The following is a 27958-nucleotide window of genomic DNA, read 5'->3' as shown; positions in this document are numbered from 1 at the left end:
CCAAACTTTTCTCAGTTACTGGATCCATTTCTTCAAACCTGTAAGATGATGTTTCTTTCACCATACAATTGGAGTGAATAGATGAACTGATAAACTTTACATTTTTTTAAATTTTTATTTTCATCATAGTTCTCAATTTTTTATTAATTTGGCGCAATTTTCACAAGCAATAAGTACATTTACAAAATTCTTAGTTCTTAGATCCCAACAGATCATCAAAAGTGCACTTTTTTCAAATATTTTGGCATATTTTTAGTTGTGTTAGTACACTACACATAATCACAAAATATTAGTTTCAGTACACATCAGTTATAAGGTATTTATAAATCATAAATAGTCCTCACTTTAGATTATGTCACAAAACTAGACAAAGGTAGTTAAGTTAATAAAGCATTTATTAACATACCAATTAACTGTTAATATACTGTATTTCCAAATAATCAGATATATTAATGTGAATTTGAATTGTTTAATAATCATTTACTCACACATAATAATCTTTAAAAAACAGCAACTTTTCTTAAATAACTGGTTTGTAAATGATGCAACACATAATTTAGTAAAGAAAAAATAATTATTTACAAAGTATGAAAATACAATTATTAAGCATGCATGCATATATGTGCTTAGAAGTCAACAATAGAGCAATCATATTGGCAGTTATTAACTGCTTACTATCATCAGTTAATGTAGTTAATGCTTAACAGATAATGAATTCACTATTTCCTAATGCTTAATTAATGATTCATAGTGTCTAGGTATTATAAAGTGTTACCAAAGTATTGTTCAATTGATAGTGAGCCTTTGTCATTTGTAAGAGAGTTATAAAGTGTAAATAGTCCTCACTTTAGATTAGGTCACGCAAATAAATGAAGTTGAGTTAATAAAGCATTTATTAACATACACATTAACTATTAGCATATGCCTCATTATTTACATATAAATGTTGATTTTAATAGTTTATTAATCATTTACTAACTCATCCTGAATGATCTTAAAACAACTACTACTCTTAAATACAAATTATTTGTAAATAATGCAATACTAAATGTAGTCATGAATTATTAATTAGTAACAAAGTATGAAAATACATTTATTAAACACATTTCAAATGTGCTTCTAAGTCAAGAAAAGAGCATTTGTATCTGCAGTTATAAACGGCTTACTAACATCCATGTAGAACAAATAATGAATTCACCATTTGCTAATGCCTAATAAAAATTTCATAGTGTGTAGTTAACATGTATATATCTTATTATTCAGGCATATCATAATAGTTACTTTGTATGTTAATAAGTGCTTTATTAACTTCAGTTTTGCGAAATGAAAGTGGAGACTATGCTTTGTAAATCATTTTATTTGTGTTCCTTTTTTGATTAAAAACAGGGAAGCATCTTCATCAAATCCAAACACACATAGTCATAGTAATCACATTATAACATATTATAATAAGGAAAAATGAAAAAGTGTATTTGATAAAACTTTAAGAAGGTGTAAATACCTTCATAAAAAAGTAAATGTAATGCCAGCACATTTATTTATTTTATTTTTTTTTTGCATATTGATTGTGGCTCATATAAGCATATTTAAGTTAAATCCAGTTCGATTTATTTAAATTCTCATTATTTAGAGACTTTTAATTTTTAATTAAAACAATTTAAAGTTAAACCTTACATAGCACTGCTTTAATAACTGATGGAAACAGGGCCTACATGTATACAGTACAATTTAAATAAGCTGTCCAACTTTGGCAAACTTATAGTATCATATTATATCAACATTCTACGAATAATACAGAGAATGAAAAATGTATATGTTAAACTTAGAGTCCTGTTAAACTATCATTATTTGTTTAGCTCTTTGCTTAGTTTGGTATTCCTGCTTCTGAGGCAAGGGCATAAGGAGAGAGTGAACCGACTCTGGTTGCAACTTGGTAACTATAGTTAGGTGACAGATGGGCCCAGGCGACCTTGCCAGGCTGAGTTCCTGTTCGGGACGGCACGTATCCAGTTGCAACACATGCGCCAGCAGGTATGTTCTGGAATTCTCTGATAGCTTTGTTAAATGTGTAGGTTCAGTTACCTTTATTGAATGTCGATGGAAAATAAAGCCCCTGGAAAGTATAAGAAGGAGAATATAGAATATATAATCTCACTCTTCCACACCCTCTCTGCATGTGTGTGACGGCCAGCAAGTAACAGCAGACAGCAGAATCCTTATTGATCTGGTCTGTGGCAGCGAAATAGCCCCTGTCAGCACTAAATCCCTCTCGCTGTCACTCTTACCTTGGACAAGCAGTCCCTCCAGTCACTCCCTCAGGAATATTCATGAGTGTGCAAGAGACTACCTGAATGCCAACACGTCTGACATCAGCTTTTATCATCAGATAGAGAGCCAACACTTCCACTTGGAGACAAAGGAAAGCTGAAGGTGGGTTATAGCACCTATTTATTAAGCTTGTATTTAGACTTAACAGTACACAAAGCTGATAGTGTTCGACACAAAATGTCTCTCAAGTTACTGTAAATACGTGATTGTTATGTTGTGCTAAAAACTTGAGTCATAAGCTGCACTTTTTTAATTAAAATATGCTAATTCTGTTTTGTAGTTGTTCTTTGTTTTGTTCTGCAGATTACTGATGACATTTCTTCCACATTTAAAATAAGTATTTATTCAAGATAACAAAAGCGCTGTTTATTTTTTTAAACACGAAACTAATGTTTTGTTTTTTTTACATCACAAGAGTTAAGAAAGTTCAATAGTATGTTTTTTTGTTTGTCATATTGATGACTTTTTGCATCTCTGGAAAAATTAGTTTATTTTACATTAAATAAGAGAAACGTTGTTCTAAATGACAATGATTTTATTAATTATTTTTAATAAATGCTAGCAAACATGTATAGAATAAATATATATATTAACATTTCACTCAAACACATACATATTAAATCTAGTAAATACAAAGATGCAAAGCATTTTCAAGTGTAAGTAAGTAATGTGTGTATATATATAGCACATTTATTGTGTATGGCCATACACCCAAAGCGCTTCACAATCATAGGGGGTCTCTCCACACCACCACCAGTGTGCAGCATCCACATGACAACGGCACCAGTGTGCTCACCACATACCTGCTATAGGTGGAGTGGAGAGACAGAGCCTTTTGGGGATGATTGGGAGGCCATGATCGGTAAGGGCTGATGGAGGGAATTTAGCCAGGAAAGACGGTGCCCACTGACAGTATAGTGTCCCCTTCACTTTACTAGGGCATTAGGACTCACACATCCACAGGTTGAGCATCCCCTGCTGGCCTCTCTAACAACACTTCCAACAGCAATCTAGTTTCCCCATATGATCTCCCATCCAGGTACTGACCAGGCTCAGCCCTCCTTAGAAGGCTAAGCGGTCTTGAGGTGCAGGGTGACATGGCTGTGGCAAGTGGTCTGTTAATAGCATATAATATCAGCATAACTAGAACATAAATCACGAAAAATTAAAGTAATGTTTGCCATAATCTGTAGTAAAACTATAAATGATAATATACAGGAGTTTCTAGAACAATGACTTTTTATTTTGCACTATATACTGTTTTGCATCAGTACAACTCTGGTCTGCACTCCTTGCCATATGCCCTTAAGTGTAATTATATTGTTTACAGTTTTTTTCTCAATTTTGATTCTCTGTATGTCCTGTACATGTATGGAGCTAATAATATGCCAAAACATTTTGAATTTTAATTGTGTTTATTTGAATTATTGACAATTGTAATTTACTGAATCAGTTTTTTATATGCCATTAAAAATTGCTTTGAATTAGAATTTCTTAATTTGAATTTGAATTTCTTAACTTAATATTGAACATCTGAAATTTAAGAAATTTATAGATGTAGTTTCATACTTCAGATTTTCTGTGTTTTTGTGTTCAATCACAGAGCTGCGTGAATTTACTAGTGACTGTAAGGCTCAAGAGGACACAACAGGATTGAGCACCCCTGCTGTAATTCGTCCAAAACCATGAATCAAGCAGAGGGAAGTGATTCGGTGATCGTCTACTATTCCCTGTTGATCACCCTTGCCCCACTTTCTGCTAAATCTGAATATGACGATCTGATTTTTGTTTTGTTTTTTAATTGTAGAATATTAAATTTGATGTTTTGAATTTCTTTATCTTGAAAATTTGAAACAGTATTTTTACAAACCGGATATCTGCAGTCAATGAATTCAGAACCCCCCAAAAAATGAAGTTTGAAAATATGTCTATAAAAACTCAGCCTTGAAAACTTCAAATGTTCAAGTTATGAAATTTAAACTAAGAAATTCAAATTCAAAATAAGAAATTCAAATTAAGAAATTCAAAACAATATTTAACGACATATAAAAATTCAGATTTATTAAATTACAAGTGTCAATAATTCAAATTAACACTTCAAAGGGAAGCGGAAGAGAGGCCGTCCAAGAAACACCTGGCGACGCGACCTCGACGCAGACATCACAAGGATGGGTTACACCTGGGGACAAGTAGAAAGAATGGCCCAGGACAGGAACCTCTGGAGATCTACCTTTGGCGGCCCATGCCCCGGAAGGGGTGGAGGGCATAAGTAAGTAAGTATTACATAAGGGTTTGAACTGACAATAAAGCTGACTTTGACTTTGATGACCTTATATGTCAAAAGATCAAGGATAATTTGTTTTCCTAATTCACACCCCCTTTAAAACAAATGTGATTTAGTTTAATATGTTGCTGTCTAATGTAATGGCATTCATTCATTTTTAAATCTGACTTGAATGTCCAAATACATTCTGCCTCCATCTTGCAATGTAAGCTCATTAGTGACTGTGAAATGTATGCCTATAGCAAATGTAGCATTATTTACATTTCTTCTTCTTTCTCCTTTTTTTTTTGACTTCTCCGTAAAATGAATTAAGTCTAAGTGGGAGAAAATCTGCCATCATCTACATTTGACATTAACGAACAAAATACTTTTCTTATGCCTTTCTGTGCTCATCATAGTTCTCAGTGTAAAACAAGGCATTGATGAAAGTCGATGTCTCCAGGCTCTCTCTTTCCCTCTCAAGCCCTTTCCATCTCATTAAGTGGTGTAAAAGCTTAACCAGCGGTAGTGGTACAGACTTGTAGGTCTCAGGGGATTCATGTGTGGGGCACAAGTCTCTTCTGTTGCGTATGAACAGTCATTAAAGCTTACAGCCAGGAAGTGACGGCAGCTCCTGAAGTTCATGGTATACAAAATTATGCTGCACTGTCAGTATACTTTGGAAAGTTTAACAATCCATTTGGTAATAAGTAAAAGCGTAAATCGGAAGTTGGTGAAATTTTCAACGCTAACATGAAATGGTCAGACTTTGATTGAAGATTATCAAAACATACTAGTTTTGGTTTATTAATTGTTATATTAATTGTTAATCTAAAAATAAAGTGCACTAGCAGAATAAAAATAGTCAAATTTGATTTTGACAATTTATTCTAGATCACGATCACTAAAAAAAACTATTTATGAACTGAACGTTATTCATTACTTAATGTTATTCATTAGCCATTGCCACTATATGAAATCCAATAAAATGGATTCAGTAGATTTACTACATTTTTTTAAGGTAAACTATTGCAAACAATTTGTATAGGCTGAATTTAAACAATCAAATTAAGCTGAACATTACTAAATTTAATTTGTCTAAATTTTGCCTATATAAATTATTTGCAGCCACTTACCCTATAAAAATTTGTAAATCGAAATGTCAGTGTAATAGTGAATGTGATAATAGTGCACTATTCCTTAAATATAAAGCACAACACTCATAACACATATACTCTATTTAAGGTTTAACTATAAAGCCATGTTGTCTGCTACAATTAAAATAAATTACCCATTCAGGATGTGATGTTTAATCCAAAACACCACAGGTGATTATCTTTGACCCTTCCCCATAATGTTTTATAACTGTCCTCTTAATGCGTTGATGTATTTTTTATGACCACATAAATTCAATATGGCTGACAATTGGTGAAGGTAGAGCCAGCGAGCTATGGTGCTGTATAATATCTGCACTATAGACTTCGGTAAAAGTATGTCAGTGTACTTAAGGTAAAAAAAAAATAATTAGTTTAATAAAAACTGTGGGGCAACACGGTGGCCCAGTAGTTAGCACTGTCAACTCAGAGCAAGAAGGTCGCTGGTTCAAGTCCCAGGCTGGGTCAGTTGGCATTTCTGTGTGGAGTTTGCATGTTCTCCCCATGCTTGCGGGGGTTTCCTCCGGGTGCTCTGATTTGCCTCACAGTTCAAAGACATGGGGCATACAGGCAGGTGTGTAAATGTGAGAGTGTATAGGAGTTTTCCAGTACTGGGTTGCAGCTGGAAGAGCATCTGCTGTGTAAAAACATATGCTAGATAAGTTGGCGGTACACTCTGATGAATAAAGGGACTGAGCCGAAGGAAAATGAATGAATGAAAAACAACTGTTTAAATGCACATAGGTGAACAATAGTACCTTAAGGATACACTTTTGTACCTTTAAGGTTCACATTTGTACATTTAAGGTATTAATATGTACCTTTAAGGACCTGCTAGGAACAAAAATGTACCTTTTGAAAAGGTACCACTGCAGTGACAGATTTTGTAGCTTTATTTCCGAGAATGTACTGCATCAACTTTAAAAGTGATGTAACTTACTGTTAATGAACTAAAGTGTTAATGAATATTCATTATGTTTGGCTTTAATTTTAGTTGCTTCTGATTGTGTATTCGTAACATCCGAGGCAGACCAAACATTCAATATTGAATATATGTTATAAAAAATGCAAGAATAAACTGTTAATAAATAATCATGCAAACACTGCAAGCATATTTGAATGAGCTGTAAAATGCATCATAATTAAACATCCACCTGTTTGGAGACGATCATTCAATTTGCAATTCCATCTGGTACCACTAGCGGAGCGGAAAACATTTTCACAAGACTATTTCTATGAGGAAACATCTCAAGATTATTCAAGCTGAAGGTTTTGTGAAGAGCTAAATTGGTGAGTTGGAACCTGTCAAAAGAAGTGAGGAGGTGTTGAGTTCGCTACCGGATAGCAAGTCTTGCAGGCTTGTGACAGGTGTTGCGTGATACAGACTCTGAGCTGTCATTAGAAATGAGTACACTGTCATGGCCTAAAATGATGCCGCATATTAACAAGACCTTACACTTACATTGTTATAACGGACTAGGTATTATATATGATAATTGCTGTTTAAATATAATTAGACAAAAGACATGAAGTGATCAGTAATCACTACATAAATAAACAATCATATTAAAAATGCATTATCTAAAAGTGATGCAAGACATATAGATTTTTTTTTGGGGGGGGGGGGGGTGTCATGAAATATAACACTTGCCTGTGTGAAATGAATGAATGAATAATTAAACGAATGAACAAATGAATGAATGAAAAAATGAATGAATGAAAAAACTATTAAAAGAAAAATGAATGAATGAATCAATCAATCAATGAAAACATGAAGAAAATAATGAATAACTAATGAATGAAAAAAATGAATGAATGAAGGAAGGAATAGATGAAAAAACAAGAATAAAAAAAGAATGAATAAAATAAAGAATAAATGAATGAATGAATGTAAGTAAGGAAGGAAGAAAAGAAGGAATAAATGAATTGATGAAAAATCAAATAAATTAATGAAAAAGTGAATTGAAAAATGAATGAATGAATCAATCAAAAATGAATGAAAAATGATGAATAAATAATGGAAAAATAATAAATGAAGGAATGAATAAAAAAATTATGAATGAAAAAATAATTAAAAAATAAATGAATGAATGAAAAATAAATGAATGAATGAAAAAATTAAAGTAAGTAAGGAATAAGGAAAGAAGGAAGAAATTAATGGATGAAAAATCAAATAAATGAATGAAAGTGAATGGAAAATGAATGAATCAATGAATTAATCAAAAATGAATAAAAAATAATGAAAATAATTATGAATGAAGGAATGAATGAAAAAAACTAATGAATTAATGAAAAAATACTGAAAAACAAATCAATGAAAGAAAAATTGAATGAAGATGAAAAATATGAATGAATGAATGAATGAATGAATGAATGAATGAATGAAAGAAAATGAAAAAAATTAATGAATGAAAAAATGAATAAATGAAAAAATATTGAATGGATGAATGAAAAAATGAATCAATGAATGGATGAATGAATGAAAAAAAATGAATGAACGACAGAAACAAATAAATGAAGGAATGGATGAATGAACAAATGAACAACATTGCCCTTGTTTGCCAAATAAAATAAAAACCCTCAGGTTTTAATTTGTTTCATTACTATGCCGTACATTTTATATATTTATATTTTATTACATTTAATAAACATCCATACATGTTGCCAAAAGAAAAAGAAGCTACATAAATACAGTCTCTAAGCTTTTGGCACCAGTTTTATCTTTGAATGTTTTTTTTTTTTTTTTAACCCATCCCGACCATCTCGCGCACAGCTGCTTCCATTCACCATGCTGATATCAGATTCTTTTGTATTCTGTGTATCTGACAACATTAAGATCCTATCTGACAGCTGCTCCCATTAGAATGCTCCATTATTTAATACCCAAAGCAAACAATTCACTGTGTGAAGCCAAACAAACTCAGGATTCACTAAATCATCTCTCGACGTAAACATGTCAAACACTCACACAAACATCCACCAGATGGACACCGCCATCTCCCATGTTTTCTACCTCAAAAGAAACAGTCCAGTTTTTAGAGAAATTAGGGCCATGGTTTGGAGAATTCAGGTCTACTTGTCCATATGAACACTTTACAAAAAACCAAACATGCCTCAGCCTTTATAGACTGATGTACAAATAAATGAAAAGCTTAGATCCAGTGTTGCATGTAAAGGCTGAAAGGGGCTTTTCCCCCCAGAATCAGAATAGATCAGGAGAGTATTGGACAAAACAAACAAAAACAAACATCACACAATACCAAGACAAAAATAAAATGTCCTTAAAGAGATAGTTCACCAAAAAAAGGAAAATTGTCAAAATTTACTCATGCCTTACTTGTTTTAAACCTTTACTATGTTCTTTCTTCTGCACTCCTTGACAATTTTTTTGGCCCACCCTTGCATTGGATAATGTACTGAAACAACTCTGATAAATAGTAATAAGCAATTAAAATAATAATGATAGCTTATGGAAACAAGGTCAGCCCGGGGTGCACTTCCCAAACAACAACATAACTCATGGCTGAACTATCATAGTATGATGCATACGTTGGGAAATGAATAATGTAGTAATGAGTGTTTCCCCAAATCAGTGGTTTCTCTGTCACAGACCCACATTAGTTATAACGTATATAATTAAACCACATTAGTTATTACGTAAAACATCCACAATGATGTTCTAAACGAAGTAACAGAGTAACAACTTTTTTAGACTGCACATATGCCATAAAGCGCATATATGCCATATTTTTGCTTAGAATATGCCATATTCTATGTTAAAACATCAAAGCACTTAGCTAACATGTATTCTAATCTCATATATAAATCATAGAAATTGTTAACGGTTGTAATTTACAGTGGGCCATTTATTAAGTAACAATAATAATAATAATAATAATAATAATAATTATTATTATTATTATTATTATTATTATTATTATTATTATTATTATTATTACTATCATCATCATCAAGTAGGATATTATTTAACTTTTATTACATTTTTTGAAAACTCTACTTTTACAACTGTGACATTCAAACCACTGCAGAAATGTTCTAACCACTAGGCCCATGTCATATCCAGTAGGCTACAGACACATTTCTTAATAAATAACCTACTATAAATTTAAAGCATTAATGTATGCTATGTTTTTTGTTTTTACAAGATTTGGAGACGTAACGTAAATTCCGCTTTTAATTAATAGGTCATCTATGGCTTTAGTAATGAGCCACGGCTGCGTTCAAAATGACAAAAGCTTTCATAGTGCACTACAAAGAGAGCTCAATTGTCAATATGAAGATCGCTAAAACTAAACTGTAAAAAATACTTTGAAAGTAAATTACACCTAAAAGAGAGGACTTTAATTAAATTATTTTTTTAAATCCCTTAAATTTAACCCTTAAATTATTCCAAGTTTTATTGTTGGAGTGTTCGAAAGGAATAAGGCATAGGGGGATACATGGGAATAGAGCACAACCAGGAACTATGCTTCTACGTACACCAGGTGGTCATGATGCCTGTTAAAGAGATAAATGGGTTTTGACTAAATACACTGTGAAAAACGCTGGGTTCCACACAATTCCTTCATGTTTTAGGTGGATTGAACATAAAAAAAATTAAGTTGTCCCTCAAAAAAACTTAGAATTGACGTTGTTTCAACATTTTAAATCAGTAGTTTTAACAAGCGACAAGTCAATTTTGAGTGTAAGATATTTTGAAGAAATCTGGAAACCTGTAACCAATGACTTAGTATTAGTCATAATAGTAGTAGTATTAATAGTATTTGTTTTTCTTACAGTACTATAAATTAAATGATAACAGGTTTTTAGCTTTCTTCAAAATATCTTCTTCTGTGTTTAACAGAAAAAAAAAAAAACTCGCAATCACTTTATTTTGATGATCCCGCATTTTATTAAATTTAAGTTGCATTGCATCTACATGCCAACTAATTCTCATTAGATTATAGGTTGACTGTTAGGTTGGGGTTAGGGTTATTGTTAGTGTAAGTTGACATGTACTTGTAAAATTTTTTTTATAGTCAGTTAAATGTGTTGGAGGAGCAGTATCAACAGAAATTAAGCAAACAGTCTACTAATACTCAAATGAGAATGAACTGGCATGTACTTGCAATGCAACTTTTAGTCAACAAAATTTACAATAGGGACCATCAAAATAAATTCTTAACAAAAACTCGATGTTTATAACCACCTAAGGAACAGTAAATCACATGTAAATCTTTATTTTTTAGGGGGTGAACTATCCCTTTAAGCTCAACAATGCTGGTAAAAATTGAAATTGCCAGCAACAGCACAGTCCCCAATAGCATCTGACTGTAGAAATGCCACCATATATTGAGATCGCAGACCGTCTATGTGCTGCTGACATTTCAGACACTCTGCAAAAGGTCAACATGAAGTCTGAAAAGTACAAATAAAAGATATAAGAGGTAGTGTGTAAGGTCATGGGGGGGTTAAGGTAGGCTTGGACAGGAAGCTGAAGAGCACAAAATGCTATACATCACAACGCATCAAATGCTTTTACGCTTCATTTAGGACTTTAGACTTTGTAGGCTTGGTGACTTTCCATACAGAGCTGTACAATACACATTTTGTTTTAGTAAAGATATCCAAGTTTACAAAAATCTTTTACATGACATGTATTCAAAGTGAATGCATTGTCTACAACTGTTTCTTGCACCTATGGATATTTCAACCCTGTAAACTGGAAATATCCATTATTTTTTATTATTATTTTTATTTATTTATTTATTTATTTATTTATTTTTACGTAAAAGCTTGTGTGGCCAATGTAACCTAAAAACTTTGAGATTTCTGGTCAATTCATTTTCATTGATTTTTAACCATTAATAAAAGCTGATTGTCATTGTCAACTTGTATTTTCTCATCATATTATAATTTACTTGAATTTATTATCATGAATATACAGTTTTGCTCTGCAATCCAACAGTTTACACATAGCTGATTATTGACTCTAAAGTTTGTTTGGCATATTGTCTCAGCAGAGAGCCCTAGGCTCATAAGATCGTTGAGCCCGGGGCTCTCTCCCGTTTGCAGGGCGAGAGGGAAGTTTGAGCTCAGGTACATCTCAAGAACTCCCTCCTTAAATAGAAATAATGACAAATTAGGAATTGCTATATATAGATATACTGCTGATTAAAAGCTTAACTGTAGTGCCAATTTAAATTGGTCAATTCACTTAAGACGCATGTTTTTGGACTGTGGGAGGAAACCGGAGAACCAGAGGGAAACCCACACAAGCACAGGGAGAACATGTAAACTCCAAACAGAAATGTCAACTGCCTTGTTAAGGACTTGAAACAGTGTGATTCCTCCTGTTAGGCAACATTGATAACCACTGGGCCACCAAGCCACCCTATAAAGGGAAAGTAGGGGTGGAAGGAGGGATTCTTCAACGTGTAGATAACTGAAGTAAGAAACCTTGTTTATTTATAGTGATTTAGCAGATTGGTGAATCATGTATTAGCTAATGCGGGACAAGCCGTGATCAGTCATAAGCATGTGCTCCTCTTGAAATTAGTTTAATAATAAACTTCACATAGTCTGACTGTTTACTTGTCATTTATCCATTGACAAATAAATTAGAAATGAAAAGTGTTTACTTCAACATTGTAAAATAAAGTGAATACTCAATTTTTGTTCCACTAAGGCAGCGATGGCCAAACTAGGACCTGCGGGCCAAAGTTGGCCATTTGATTTGGCCTGCCAGTGGGAAAATGATTGGGAAGAGTTGGGGAATGCCTTTAACAAAGATTCTCATTTACATGAATGTTTTTTTTGTTTGTTTCATTGTTGAGCGACAAAAAGGATAACTGAAATTAAATGTTTTATTTAAATGTTGTAAATGAATCAGATTTTGAAAAATATATACATGCTGTCACGAAACAAATAGGAGACAAAGCAGAAGACATCAGCGTGTAAATCAAGGCAAAGGCAGGTTAAGCATGACAAGTGTATTCAGAATTAAACTCCTTTGTTTTATAAGTGTAATTTTCTTTATGGTTTTATTGCAATACATTCATTACAACAATAAACATATTGTAATATCCAAAATTTGAATGCATTAATAAATACGGTTGATGTATTTTTTTTCTATTTCTTTTTTAATGTTATGGAATAAATTAGAAAATTACCCATAGCAATCTTAATGTAATACAGTTTGCGATGTTTACTTCCAACCCACAGCTCTCAATTAAGCTTGGGTACTGGCCCTTTATAAGATAAAGTTTGAGCACCCCTGCTCTAAGGATTACACAAAGGATAACATATTGAATTCTGCACCACAGAGAATGTTCAAGGTTTAATGTACTTTAACAACTTTTGCGCAAATTAAATTAAGTTCAATTATTGGACGGATGGAAAAAATGGATGGATAATTATATATATTTTTTTTATTAAAAGTTGCAAATATACGATTGACAAATGGCTTTGGCAAATAGCTCTCTTTGGCTCTCATAGCCTGTTTGAAAAGTAGCAAAACTAAATAACGAAGGCTATGTAAAGTGTTTCCAAGTGAATTTTAATGTGACCTTCAACAAAAACTCGAATTGAAATAAGTCATCTCTTGAAAATACCAAAAATGCTTGATGTGACGCCCTCACACTGACAACCTTTTGAAAAGACAGCTGTATTTACTCCATTTTAATTATCCGATTCATTCAGCAGCTTTGAAGAAGCAATTCAAATAAAACATACAAGCACAAGTCATCAAACTTCAAGCATGGTAGTTACACAACACACTGATATTCCCATTTAGAACCAAAAACTGTATATGAAAATAACTATTCAAGTCTGCAATCTATACAGTATGCTTTGCAGCTGTGGAGCCAGTGACTGGTCTCTTATAAGCAGAACGACTGGCAACCGCTCAAATACACCTACAGTATGCAGTATAGATGCATTTAATCACATTAGATTTAAAGCGAACATAACCCTGCACAGTCTATAATATGTAGGTCACCACGAGGTCTGTGTGAGGCAGATCTAGGCTGAGCATCCGGCTCTAATTGGATTGGAGGTTTTAGGTTAAACAACTGGCACCGTCAAGCTCAAGGTAAATGACTCCCATAATCCCCCAGTGGTGAACAGCCCCCATGTCAGTCGGTGACCTCAACCCAGTCTATAAAAGACAGCATTACAGATATTGTGGCTCCTTGAGCTCCACGCCTGTGATTACGGATGATTAAACCGTTGGCCTAATCATGACCTGCAGCTCACATAATCTGTCACATCGGTATGCTTCATGCACAAAAACAACCAGTTCTGCATGGAAGTGTTAGTCACAACAGATTTCCACAGCAACTCCCCCACTTGGAAGACCTTTGGGATCGGCACGCCCCTCCAAAAACATTTGCAACAATACATAAACATGTAGCAAACACGCACTCGAATGCTTGCTCGTTTTTCGCACGCCACATTAAAGCTGATGGCTGGCAGTTTCAAGGGCATTATCAGATGCAGTGAATGGGCTCTAATGCGCATCAGGCTGATCCAGAGGAGACAAGTCATTTGTCTGAGTGACAGGTACAAGCATCCCCTACAAACCAATCAGCACTTCAATATAAAGCCTGTGTTTCATTGTACAGTGAACCCCCCCAGGATGTACTAGAGACTACTCCATTAATGAGAGGAAGTCACAAAACTTGCGTAAAATGAGATTCTTTCAATCGAGGCGCAGGGAACATTACTGTTAACACTTTCCGAGGTAATGAGGTGCCAAAGATTATATAAATTAAAAATGTTATTTTTTAATGGAGAGAGAGAGAGAAAGAGAAAGAGAGTAAGCCAGTGGACAGGGTGTAAGCTCAGACGTTACACCCATCGAGTAAAATCTGAATGTCTGATGCAGAAGGTATGCCAATTTCAAAACACTTATATTGGAGTTTAATGATTGGTCGAATTCCACAGGTATTTTTAGGGGGAAATGTAGGTTTAGCATACATAGCAGTACGCCTGTAAACAAAGCCACTATTACGCCAAACCCACTCATGGAAGGATAAAACCATGGTGTTTAAAACTATAACAAAAAGTACTTCTCTGGATTTTCCCAAAGTATTTGAAGTTGATGGCATAGACCAGGGGTCACCAATCTCGGTCTTGGAGGGCCGGTGTCCCTGCAGGGTTTAGCTCAAGCTTGCCTCAACACACCTGCCAGGATGTTTCAAGTATACCCAGCAAGACCTTGATTAGCTTGTTCAGGTGTGTTTGATTAGGGTTGGAGCAAGAATCTGCAAGACACCGGCCCTCCAGGAACAAGTTTGGTGACCACTGGCATAGACTCTTAGAAAAAAATAAATAAAAATACGAATAGCGGTGAACTGTGATTGCCTGCTTTATAAGTCTGCAGGCTCCTGGTTAATCATTGGCCACTTAAATGAACAAAGGAGCCCAGGCCTGTTGTTAGTCTGAAGTTCAGGCTCAATTCAAGTAAGAAGAATGTGTAGACACTAAACCCAAAGGTGTAATATAACATATTACAAACAATAAAATTACTGTAAATTGAGTATTTTTCATCAGGAATTGTTCTTTATTAAGTAGTTTTTACTTTTATTAAATGGTTTTTTTAGAGCTGTAACTGTACTTTTACTACACCGTAAAACCCAACAGTCAACTTTATCAAATGCATTGAGTGTAGTTAATTTTAAATTTACTGAAAGTTAATTCTACTCATTTGACAAGAGTTTTGAACTCAGTGTTGAAGGTAACGAGTTTATTACATACCTCATTACTTCAACTTAATTATTTAATGTTAAAAGTTTACAGTACTCATATAGATTAGTTTTTCAACAAAAATGGTTTGTAGCAATTGGTTTCCTCAAACAGTTTGAGTTGCCTTAACTTATTGGGTTTTTACAGTACTCAGCTGGTTTGAGTTCTCTTCATTTAATGGGTTTTACTGTGCTCAAATGGCTTCACTTACTCAAATGGATCAAGTTTACAGTACTCATTAGGATTAGTTTTTGAACTTAAATTTTTTTGTTGCAATTGGTTTCTTCAAATGGTTTGAGTTTCCTTAACATTTTGGTTTTACAGTGTAGTAAAGTAATGATTCATCTGACTCACAATTGGATATGATCACGGTACTAATCTCACAATTTTTTTCACAAAAATGTTTAAAACAAATTTAAGGTGAAGAGCCTTTCAATTGCGTTCTTAAATGTTGCCCATGTTTTGCAAAATAATATATTTTCTGCCTAAAAAAACTAAACTTAATACTAATTTGCAATTTTAAAAACAACCTAATACACACTAAAGAGCACTCATTAACATTTCAACCTAAAACGATGACTGTGCTGGAATTTTACATTTTTTTAAAGAAATTTCAGCACATCTATGTTTTCTGGCATAAGCTGAGGTCTTTGCACATTTACCCTGTTGAAAAACACTCTTTTACTGGGGACTGAGATGGCTAGTGTGGATAGGAAAGCCTTTCCTATTCCAAAGAGCAGTGTGTACAGAGGTGGCCAATGGGACCTCTGTTCCAGGGGACTGGTCAATAGCATTAAAAAAAAGATCATAAATTACTAATCATATAGTAGGAAAGAGACAGGAGGAGTGGAAGATAATTATGAAGGTGAACAACTAAAATTACTTGTATAATTAAATAGTATAAGTATTAGTGTGATACACTTTTAGCAAGCTTTTTAAATATTTAATATTAACATGCAAATTATTAAAATATGCATAAATTCAATTGAAAAAGAGAGGGTAAAAATAGTCTAATAGCTGGTTCTGTAACAAAACAACTTTCATTCTGAAAAACACTTCACACTTTCGCTATGAAAACACTGATGCACCGTGTGATCTCCGTGGCACTTGTCGGAGCAAGTGGAGCTGCTAATCATCTAGTCCGCGTGGTTTGGCTTATTATTATCATTATTTATTTTTTGATTTTTTTTTAAAGTAGTTTTTCCACTGTGCTGATGGTTTATGTGCATTTTTGTTGATTGTCTTTTAGTTTTGTCTGGCGCACTTCACCGCTGTCGTCTTATTCAGCCACCCCACCTCTTGTTCACCGCTGATGTGCAGGTAAAGTGAGTTTGCACCTATAAAAACAGCGCCCCCTCTGTTAAAAAAATGTATCGAGTCATTTAACATTTCTACCATTTGAATAGTTTCATTATTGAATCGGTTTTAAACCGGCTCGCGGTGAATCACTGACTTTTATTGCACTACTTTCCTTGAACCTGCAGTCATTTGCTTTTCTTCTTGTCTACAGTGATTGTTTAGGTAAAATAATCAGTCCTAGTGATTCCTGTCCAATCAAATAGAACATAGAAAAATCACATTAGACTGTTTTCAATACATGCACACTTTATAAATGCAGCAAACATGTGCAGTGTGGTCCAGTGTCCAGTCAGAGACCAATTTGTTACATGCAATGGCTGAGAGACTGTTTACATCATCACCGATGAGAAGATGAAGAAAGCTTACTATTTTGACCACGATGAAATCGCTAAATGGCCTTAAACAACAACTAAATTCTCTACATTTTCAGACACATGCAGAGACTGTATGTATTCTATAACTGCAGGACCGATGAACCGATGGGCACTCATAGCTTCTTAGTCAGGATTCAAAGAGCATAATTAGCATTAACATTTTGTCACAGCTAGATTTTTGCCCCTTAGGTTACACGGATTTCACTCCACATCTGTCAGCTTATTATAGGTGCATATATTAATGTGTTCTCGGAATTGAAATGTACATTCCGTGAATGGTAAATAATGTAACTTACACTTAAAAACATACTTGGCACTGTCGTTAGCTACATTTTTAATTTGCAGCGTATGAGGTGGAGAAATGTTCATAATGCATACATACTTGCCACTCTAATGTACTTTTGAAGGGCAAAATTTTACTCGTATTTGAATATTAATAACAGATACCTTGCTCTACTTGCAGTGCATTTTTGGCAAGCAACAGCCCTTTTGCTTGAGTATGTTTTTTGAGTACTCTTTCTACAACCGACTAAACCTGTCTTACTGGAAATGGTCCAACACCCTTTTCTAAGTAGGGAGAATGTGGTCATTGCATTGAAAATCCTTAGTAACAGTATCAATTAACAAAACACAGATGGAACTCTACTGTGGTGTGCCTGCTAGTAGCTTTTATTTATTTGCGTTTAGCTTGGCAGATATTACAGTATGTGAGTAGTGCGAGTTACTGTTGTCAAGGCAATGGATTTGGGGGTGAGCCAGACACCCAACCTGGGAGCCATCTTAAGCTTAATAGCCCTGGATGAAGCAAACCTGTACAGACTGTAAAATTATATTTAATCAGGGTCTGAAGATGGATTACTGTATAGAATAAATCTGATATTAATTGTAAGAGTGGCACTGGAGTGGTATTACTTAAAGTAATATTTGAATTGAAAAATTGTTGATCATTTACTCACCCTCGAGCTCTGCAGGACGTAGTTGACTGCTTTCTCCAGCAGAACATTAAAGTTATTTCTAAGCTGAACTATTGGTCCTTGTTGATTCTCAAAATGTAATCAATGGCTACTGGCACACCAAGTGTACAAAAAAAACACACACAAACAAACCTAAATTAATACTCATGACTCCTGACAATGAAATTTTATGAGGCTAAAATCATTATTCTGTACAGAAAAATGAAACTTTTTGACAGCATTGTTACCTTTAAACCAATTGAGTGGTTTGCATGCTAAAAAAAATAAAATAAATCTTTACAGGGATGTGTTATAAAACTCTGCTTGTTTGTGTTATGATTGATTTGATTACTGGTATAACACAAATATTTTAGCATCATGCTAAAAACAACAACAAGAAAAGCAGCAAAACTATACAGGGATGCATTACTGGATCTTGGATGTGGTATTTGATAATTTAGCTTAACAGTTTGGCTTAGCATCATTAGCTTAGCAACATGCTTGCTAACTCTGTCAAGATCGACTGCAACATTTTATTTGGTGCACTATTTTGTGTGCTATGATTGTTGTACTTACCAGCATAGATATATACACTAGACATCGCATACGGACCCTGAGTATGCTTCAATACCGCCACCACATTTGTTGAATGCTCCCAGGACAAAAGTCATTTATTCGCACTAGTCAAGACTAACGCCAATCTGAAGCTGCTGGACTTCAGCGCTGTGTACGACTGTACTAACAAGCAAACAAGAAAACAAAGCACAAAAACAGAACATTTCATAGTTTTTTTTTTTTTACCGTTTTGTATATTACGAACTTTTGTGCTAAACAAGTAAACAAATAAAAACAAATAATCTCTTACTGGCCAGACCATAAGGCAAAGTAGCACAAACTCGCACTAAATACTAGGCTTATGCTAGTTTTGCTGAATAAAATAAGCATACAATGTAAATAAAATATGACAACAAGATGCTGCGGTGCTAGAAACTTGTATTATTGTTGACTAAGCAAACAAGTTGTTCATAACAGAACTTCATTAACAAACGAAACACTACCTCCATTACAATGGAATCCATCAGCGTGCGATGTCCGTGCGATCACTTATCCATTGATTGTAAAATGATAATGTTCGTAATTTAAAAAAAATATTGCACACTGACCACCAGAAAAACTCCCGATCATAGATATATGTATATATGAGTGTATATCTCTGGCCAGTCCTCCACTGCACCTTGGACCCACATTCATTTCAAAGGAGCGCTCCCCAGGACTAAAATGGTGGCTCTATTCACACATTCCTTCCAATAGACAACAATAGCATAGGCGACATCTAATGTAAATATCTCTGGTTTACCAGAGTATACTGTACATCCTCCTTAGCTTAGCATCAAGCTAACAACACACTCTGGAAGGGAATTCATAACAACAATATGAGGTGCACTGTTTTCTGTTATGTGATTGTTTTGCTTACCGAAGACTTACCTCTACTGGAATCAAATTTTGGGTCTCTTGTGAGGAACACATTTTTCAGTTTCTAAATACAGCAGAGGTGTTAAACTCAGATCCGGGAAGACTGCAGCCCTGCACAGTTTCGTTCCAACATTACTTTAACACACTTACCTGTAGGTTTCAAACAAGCCTGAAGGACTCAATTAATTTGATCAGGTGTGTTTAATTAGGGTTGGAAATAAACTGTGCAGAGCTCCGGCCCTTCAGAAACTGAGTTTGACACTTGTGACCTACAGTCTACCAGCCTAGCTTCTAAGACCTAAATCCCTACTAAAACATGAACAATAAATAAATAAATAAATCTGCACAGATGGAATGCAAGACTACATCATTTGTAGGCAGTCCTCTATCGACAAAATCTCTGAAAAAGGACAATGTAGGAGAGTATTACAGTACGCAGACTGAGAAATGACTTCAAATGATATTATATATTTATTTGTGTGTGTTTTATGTCAAAGTGAAAGTGGAGCTTATGGATCGTCAGTCTCACTCTCCAAATCCACTTACAGTATACACTATAGACCTTCCCATCTGGCTCTACATCTGGAGTAGCAGCAGATCTGGTGGAAGCTGATGAAACGATTGCCATATCACTGGACTTCACAAAGAGATAGAGCTCTGCTGCTCTGGGAGTTTCCTGTTGGGGTCACAGGTTTGGACACGAAAAAGAAATCCATCCACTCTCTGAAAAGATTCTAGCAGTCTCTGGAGAACCACTTTTTCAAAAGGCACATTGTTTGAACTTTATTTAACCATGATGGATGCATACAGTATTAGTAGCTTAAAGGTACACCATTGTACTTTGACACTGTACTTCTCCAGTGACAGCTGTTGTTTCATTTTTTTTTTTTTTTTCATCCAGACTTTTTCCTGTCTAACAGTATTGAATGTTAGCATTAGCAAGACAGACTTAATATTCAGAATGGGCCACATTGACTACAGCAGACATAGCCAGTTCTTTATTTACCCAATATCATTTTCAGGAATGTATGCACTCGGTGTTGGAACAGCAGCGCAATTTAACATCTAATAGTGGTGAACAAATATTTGTAGAAAAACAATTCCATGATAATTGCTGTTTTTAGTTATTTATTTCAGGGAACTATTGACTGGAGCGAATAATATGGCTTGGAGCTATAATTTGCATAACTGTTTTAATGTACTGGACTGTAAGGGAAAGACTGAGTATACCTGAGTGATAACATAAGCCTTCAATATATTTGCTGTGAAAAAAGAGAGAACAATCATTTGGATTAGTACGTTTGTCAAGTTACCATGCAAACTCGGAAAAAAAAGTACATAGTATTGATTTATAGGGGTGTAAAGTAACACATTACAAATACTTAAGCTACTGTAATAGAGTATTTTTTCTTAAAAATTGTAATTTACTAAGCAGTTTTGTAAATTTGTACTTTTACTTTCCATTGAGTACATTTTTAGTGCTGTATCTGTACTTTTACTACACTACTTTCCTTCAACCTGCAGTCACTACTTTATTTTCTTGTCTATGATGATTAGAAAAAAAACATAAGTCCTGCAAACCCCCCCACCCCCCCCCCCAAAAAAAAAAAAAAAAAATTGCAAATAGATGGTAAATCCCATAATAATGAACAACCTCAAGACATGGACGATTTATAATTGCAGCAAACTGTTTGAAAGTGTCAAAACAGTTTTTACGATGTTGGCTAGATTTTGGTCGCTTTCTAACACAACCGAAAATCTACTAAAAATCAACATCATTTAATGTCATTATTGGACAATCAAAATAACGCTGTCCTTAGACGCTGACTAGACATTGAATTTTGGTCACCTGACATCACAACCCAAATCTAACCTAATATTAACTTCTTATGACATTGAGTGCCTGCTGGGCAATAACTAAATGCACAGCAGAATGTTACGTTTACACACATCTACAAATTACGTCAGCTATATACAGGGTAATACTCACTACTCTTGAGTACTTTTGAAAAGTTTACATTCTTTGAGCAATATGTACAACCAATACTTTTACTCTGCTTGCACTATATTTTAGACAAGTAATGGTAGTTTTACTCATGTATGATTTTTTCAGTACAGTTTTCACCAAAGGTGGCTTACAGTAGTATATAGTATAGTGTATTAAAGTGTAGTATAGTATGGTATAGTACAGATTAGATCAGTTTTACAAACACCTCCTTTTAGTCTGTTTTTGCATATAATCTCAAACATCAGATGGTTATTTTAAAAATAAATAAATACATAAATAAATAAAAGTGCACAATGTCATCAAAAATGAAAGACATAAAATCCACTTTCCTGTTTTTCTTTCTTTCTTTGGGACAGCATTTTTGCTGTATCATCTCACAACACACACAAACACACACGCAATATCTATCTGGTGGAAACATCTGAGGGAACACATAAATAATACAAAGTAAATGGCTTTAAATTTAGTTCTCTTTAGTTCTCCAAAATGGACAAATGTTTCCTTCCGTAACAAAAGCATTAAAACAAAGTTTGTGCTTGAATCCACTGTCTAATGCACATGTCCTTTGCTGAGCGAGTGTTTACTCAACCTTTCAGAGTTGAAAAACATTGACCCCTATAAAAATGGCCATTTATTTTCCCTCTGTTGTTGATATTCCTCTTACAAACACACCATATAGAGCCTTAAAATAGTCTACTTGTGAAAAAAACAGCATTGCCTTAAGGAAATACTCTACAGCACCAGCTTGTGCATGAAAACCAATATAACAAGATCTTATAATAGTAAAATATATTATATAATGTTATATATGTTATATAATATATATATATTATATATAATATAATATATAATATGTTATATAATATGTATAATTGAGCTAATAAAAGAGATATGCATTTAAGGCACACTATATATATGATATTTCCATTCAAATATCCAAAAGAACACTAGAACTCTTTAATATTTTTATTTTTTGAATATATATATTTTTTACTTATGTACTAACATTATTCCAAATGTTTCAAAGAATGTTCAAATCCGGTGAAATAAGCCATTTTAACTTGTGACATGGACCATGTCCTGTGTCATTATGCTAATAACATCACAAACCCACAATTTCCAGTTTTATAGAAAACAGGAAAACATCAGACACTTTAATATGTTGTGTGCTTTATTAGACTGCACATAACAGAACTTAAGATGTATTTAGTAAGATAAAACAGCTCTGCTTCTTCCCCACATGATTACAATCAAAAGAACCAGAAGCGTCAACTGTTGTATAATAAAGCTCAACTGCTTTCATGCCACGTCACACTTGCCGTCAGTGCTCTCATTTCTCTTTGATGGTTTCAGCCTTATTCTGCTTCATACTACCATGATAATATGATTTGAATATTCATAGCTAATCCATGAACATGCCTCTTGCAGAACTCACAAAGAAAGTATTGAAGGCCATGATTCCACACTCTCTCAAGGGGTGATCAAACAGTGCCTTGTTTGTTGTGAATACATGCCCTCTAGTGGCGAAAATGACAAATTGTGACTTTAATATGCACACAATTCCCCATAGCCTAATCACATCAAATATCCTTCCAGATAGTACCAGAACACATCAGTGTAGGTGTGCTTCAATCAGTTTGAGAAGGTGACAGAACATGTAAGCATTTGGTTGAATTTAAATAGAAAACTGGAAGCTTTTGTGAATGAGCAAAAATGTAAAATTCATGTCATACCCAAAGCATGAAAATGCTGATATTTTTTTGTGAAATTTAATGTATGACTGCTGTGTCAATCTAAAATGTTCTTTGTGAAATGGTGCAATAAAAAGGGGATAATATATGTGGTGCCCTGTGTGCACATCAGAAGATTTGAAGCCTGTGGCATACAGATGCACACAGTGATCTGATCAGTTTAATTAGCAATCATGTAAACATCAGGCTTCAGTTCATGAACTCAAATGATTTGATTCCATTTTAATTTCCTTTTTTTATTTCATTTTATTTCTGTTATACAGAGCTGTTTTTATTTATTTATTTATTTTTAAGAAACTGAGTTAAGATACTAGCACAGAAAATAAAACAAAATAAAAGTCCATACAACCAATCAAACAGTCAACCAACCGACCGAATAAACAGTCAACAAACTTTCAATTGTTTAAGTTGCTCCCAAAAAGTACAGTTAAAGATATTAACAGACTTTTAAGCAGGATACTAAGCACAGTGCTTATTCAGTAAAGGCACAACTAAAAAGATGTGTTTTCAGTCTTGATTTGAATGTACTGTACATAATGTTGGAGCACATCTGATCAGTTCTAAAAGCTGATTCCAGCTGATTCTGTAGTGGCTGAAGGCCGATTCACCCTGCTTTGACTGAACCATTTCAGAAATGTCTAGTTTATATGATCCTAAAGATCTGAGTGATTAGGTTTGTATTTAGTGAGACTATCTGTAATGTATTGATGTCCTAGGCCATTTAGTGATTTTTAGACAAGTAAGAAGACTTTAAAATCTATTCTGAATGTAACTGGGAGCCAGTGTAAAGACCTGAGGACCGGTGTGTTGTGCTCTGATTTTCTGGTTCTGGTTAGAATCCTGGCCGCAGGATCCCGTTCTAGATGAGCTGCAACTGTCTGACTGTCTTTTTGGGAAGGCCAGTAAAGAGTCCATTACAGGAATCCTAATATGCCTAATATGGCCATATGGCTGTTACATAAATCAAGCTCAGACTTTCATTTTGGATGGCAAATAAGATGTTTTAATTTACCATCCAGAAAAAAAAAAAAAAAGTAAAACTGCATTTCACCTGTTCTTGTTATTCTTTTCACACGTAATATCCTGTTCTGGGCCCCTACCCCAAATAAGATCCTCATCCATAGACCTATTACAGACTTAATTTGGCTTGGCTTATTTGAGCAGCCAAAAGACAAAATCAATTCCCATTTTTAACACATTAATGAAGCAATAACAGATTGTTATTTAATGCAAGAAAGGAGAGGGATGGAGGAATGCTGCGATTATTCTAGCGTAAGCTACCACTACTCCTGGCAGAGGTGCAGGGGAAATTTATTTCTATGCAGTGGTGCCCTAGGGACTGTTCTGAGATTGTGTGTGAGTGTATGTGTGTGTGCGTGCATACATCCACATGTGTGACAGGTCTCTCCTTTTTACTGACACTTCTATAGAAGGCATTGTGGTCCATACTAAAACACACTCAACAAGATCTGAATGTCACTGGATACTGTCTGTCAAGGTGAATCCGGAATTTCCTGGAACACAAGGGATTTATAAGACAAGGAGCTGTAACTCAGAGACTTAAAAAAAAAAAAAAAGTCAGCCGACAAGAACTTGTTACATCTCATCTCAGGTGGGTTTTGTAGATATCTACTCAATCTGCCAGAATCCCTCAACAGCAGGATCTAGGGTTGATAAGGGAACACAATAAGCCTGGCCCGTTATATGTAGGCTTGGGCTTGTCAAATACCATGAGTGTTTAAATGAAAAACAGTGTTCTTAAACTTATCTGTTGCATGGATCTAAAGGGACTCGCTACTGCAGAAGGGATTTGGTATGTCATAAGCCAGTAAATCCTTATTTTTCAAAGTGGGATCATATTAGGAAAATGATGAGGAAATCAGTTCAATGAAATGGCCACAGTAATGTACTGATTTTTTAAATGTAGCAATGTCATTTATGACTGGAATTAGGTTGGATGACCTCCGAATGGAAGAGACTTACGCCACATGCAGGCTTAGTTTATGTATTGTAGGTGGAGTAGACATTAACAAACACATCAGGTAGCTGTGAGGTTGATTTTAGAGTTGGGGTAGGTGTAGACGTTAATAAAACACAACAGATTACTGTGAAGATGGGTTTAGAATCGGGGTACTGTAGGTGTAGTGATTCATAAAGCACATTATTGGACTAAATAAAAACTCCAGTTTTGTACAGCTCACTTGGAGCTCAAGTCCCACTTTGAGCTAGTTTCGACCTCCGTTTATACCCTTCTCTTAAAAGCTGTTGAAAAATGGATAATACCGGCACCTTCAGAATTAAATATGTAAAAAAAAGAACTTCTGCCTTGTTCTGGCCTGATAAAACAAATATCTGGGTGCCACTTAACTTGCATGATGACAGGGAGGATGATTACATAAAGCTGCCATCATGTATACAACACAACGAATGTTGTTATCTTTTTTTTTCTAAAGGTTTACTTATAAGCAGTACAAATAATTTTTAGCTATTTATAAAAGAAAAAAAAAACACATATAAAAAGAAAATCCAGAAAAATAAGCTTTAAATCTGATTTACTTTGCTGATAATACACTGTAAGGATGTAATGGATCATTGTTGATTCATAATCCATATAGACAGGGCCCCCATGGTTGGGGATGCATGTGATGTGGATATTAATTGCAAATTATAATCCCCATCCGCAGTGTCACGCAAGTTGAAATCATCTTCAAACCATTTACATGCACAACAGCACAAAAGAGGACAATCTGCTTTAAGCCGAAAAAAAAAAGATATTAGTGTATTAGTATGTATTAGTATATTGGATCCGTGCATTACGTGACCACAATATATTTATTCCCACTTGATTATTTTGTGTATGTGTGAGGTTGTGCTAGGGGGGTGGGGTGGGTGGCAGTATGCGCTACTTGAATAGATTTACAGTTTTGTTACTTTTGAGTTGTCTGAAATTCAAATTTGATAAAAAAAGAATCAAATTTGTGACTTAAAAAGCAATAATGTAAGTCACCAATATACACCAAGGGTCCTAACATTCACCATGGCGCAATATGGCGCATGATGTGTTTGCTGTAATGTGCAGTATTTTCAGACCAGTAAAACAGTAATTATGTTTTGCGCCACGTTGTTTAAATAGCAAATCCATATGCGCCACTTTGTGGACTCATGGGTGTGCTGGTCTATAAAGGAGGCGTGTTAAGGTGCATTGTTGGTGCGTTGCTATTTTGAGGAACTGAAATAGACTGCGCCACTGACCAACTAAAAGCTGGTCTTAAGTCCAGCGCAGAGTGTGTTAGTTATACGCCATGTGGGTCCAAAAGCTTACACATTGCTTAATACACACAGAATGTACAGCAATACATAAATATCTTTACATATAAAAAAGCATTAAAATGTTACAAAACAAATTATTTATTACATAAATATAAAAACACTGCCTCCATGTTTTCTTCACCTCTGAGCTTTTTTTTAGTTTATTCATGACAATTTTGATTTGTATAATGTTATTAGAATTATCATTATTATTTATTATATGCATATTTATTATTATTTTAATACAAACAAGTTTAGATTTGACCACCTGTTGGGTTTTGGAGATATGTGCATGACCATATGGGGCATAAGAATATGATGTTTGTTTGAATATAACTCTGTTTTTTGACCACACTTAGTTGTTATTGTTCAATAATTTGTTTGCTGAAAATTAGAACAAAATTTGGAAATAGTTTTGAAACAAATCTTTGTGCTTAGCAAATGAAATTAAATATGTAGGATAATGGATTTATTCAATCGAGTACATACAACACCGTTTCCTTACTCCATGAAAGTAAAGTGCAAAAGTAAAGTAAAAAAAGTAAAGAGGCGGAATGGAGGAGGCTCATTCTTTTTCCTCGCGCAGCAAATGGTTTAACTATTTTATCGCTTGTAAAGCATTTTTCCTTCTACAAAGACCTCCATGTATATAGCAAATGCGCTATGGCAAATCGCACCTGACTCTTAAAGGAAATGTTTGATAAGACCCCGATTGGTTTAATGGTTGTGCACATGCTCAAAACACACCCATAAGTCATTAGGAAAATAAGCACAATCCTGTTAGACCACATGCCAGGGCATAGAGCTTATTTTTCCGTCCTTAAAATAGCAGAAGTGCACCTAGATCATGAACATAGAGCCCCAAGCCTCGGGTCTGTTGCACGCCTACTACTTTGACCAGAACAGCAACTGAATTGCATTTGCATCTATGTCAACTGCCACAAGACACCACAGTGCTTATCTCTTTCAACCATCATGGGTTCAAAAGTGATTCTTGAATTCCGTACAGGGCAATTTGTCAATTTTATGCTCTCTGAAACAAGCATCCTTTGTGCCAAATGTCCAAATACTCATTACCTGCAGAGACGTCAAACCGCAGCCATGCGGGACATATCAGCGGTCAAAACAGATTCATAAATGATAAATTCCTCCAGTGCTCTGTGTAAACTAATAAAAGACAATTTGGACAGGTAGTAAATTACCACACGCTTGTCATAAAACAGTGGGCAATTTGGCTGG

The 27958-nt window shown here is 34.5% G+C and overlaps 1 protein-coding gene and 1 long non-coding RNA gene across 8 annotated transcripts in view; one reads left to right on the top strand and one right to left on the bottom strand.

The window, feature by feature from the left end:
- Positions 1-27958, bottom strand: part of nrg3a (neuregulin 3a) — a 600542-nt gene that overhangs the window by 444550 nt on the left and 128034 nt on the right. The window lies entirely within an intron of this gene.
- Positions 1993-21982, top strand: LOC137487394 (uncharacterized). 3 transcript variants are annotated; one of them, XR_011005956.2, is made up of 5 exons: positions 1993-2031; positions 2192-2430; positions 4432-4601; positions 16742-16812; positions 20200-21982. It is a non-coding gene; the product is annotated as an uncharacterized lncRNA (long non-coding RNA). The 3 variants fall into 3 exon arrangements; XR_012389276.1 differs by lacking the exon at positions 1993-2031 and having other exon boundaries at positions 2125-2430; positions 3932-4601; positions 20149-21250; XR_012389277.1 differs by lacking the exon at positions 1993-2031 and having other exon boundaries at positions 2330-2430; positions 20149-21250.

The sequence above is a fragment of the Danio rerio genome, chromosome 13, assembly GCF_049306965.1.
Source record: "Danio rerio strain Tuebingen ecotype United States chromosome 13, GRCz12tu, whole genome shotgun sequence".
NCBI classification, from domain to species: Eukaryota; Metazoa; Chordata; class Actinopteri; order Cypriniformes; family Danionidae; genus Danio; species Danio rerio.
This window is presented reverse-complemented; position numbering and strand designations above follow the sequence as displayed.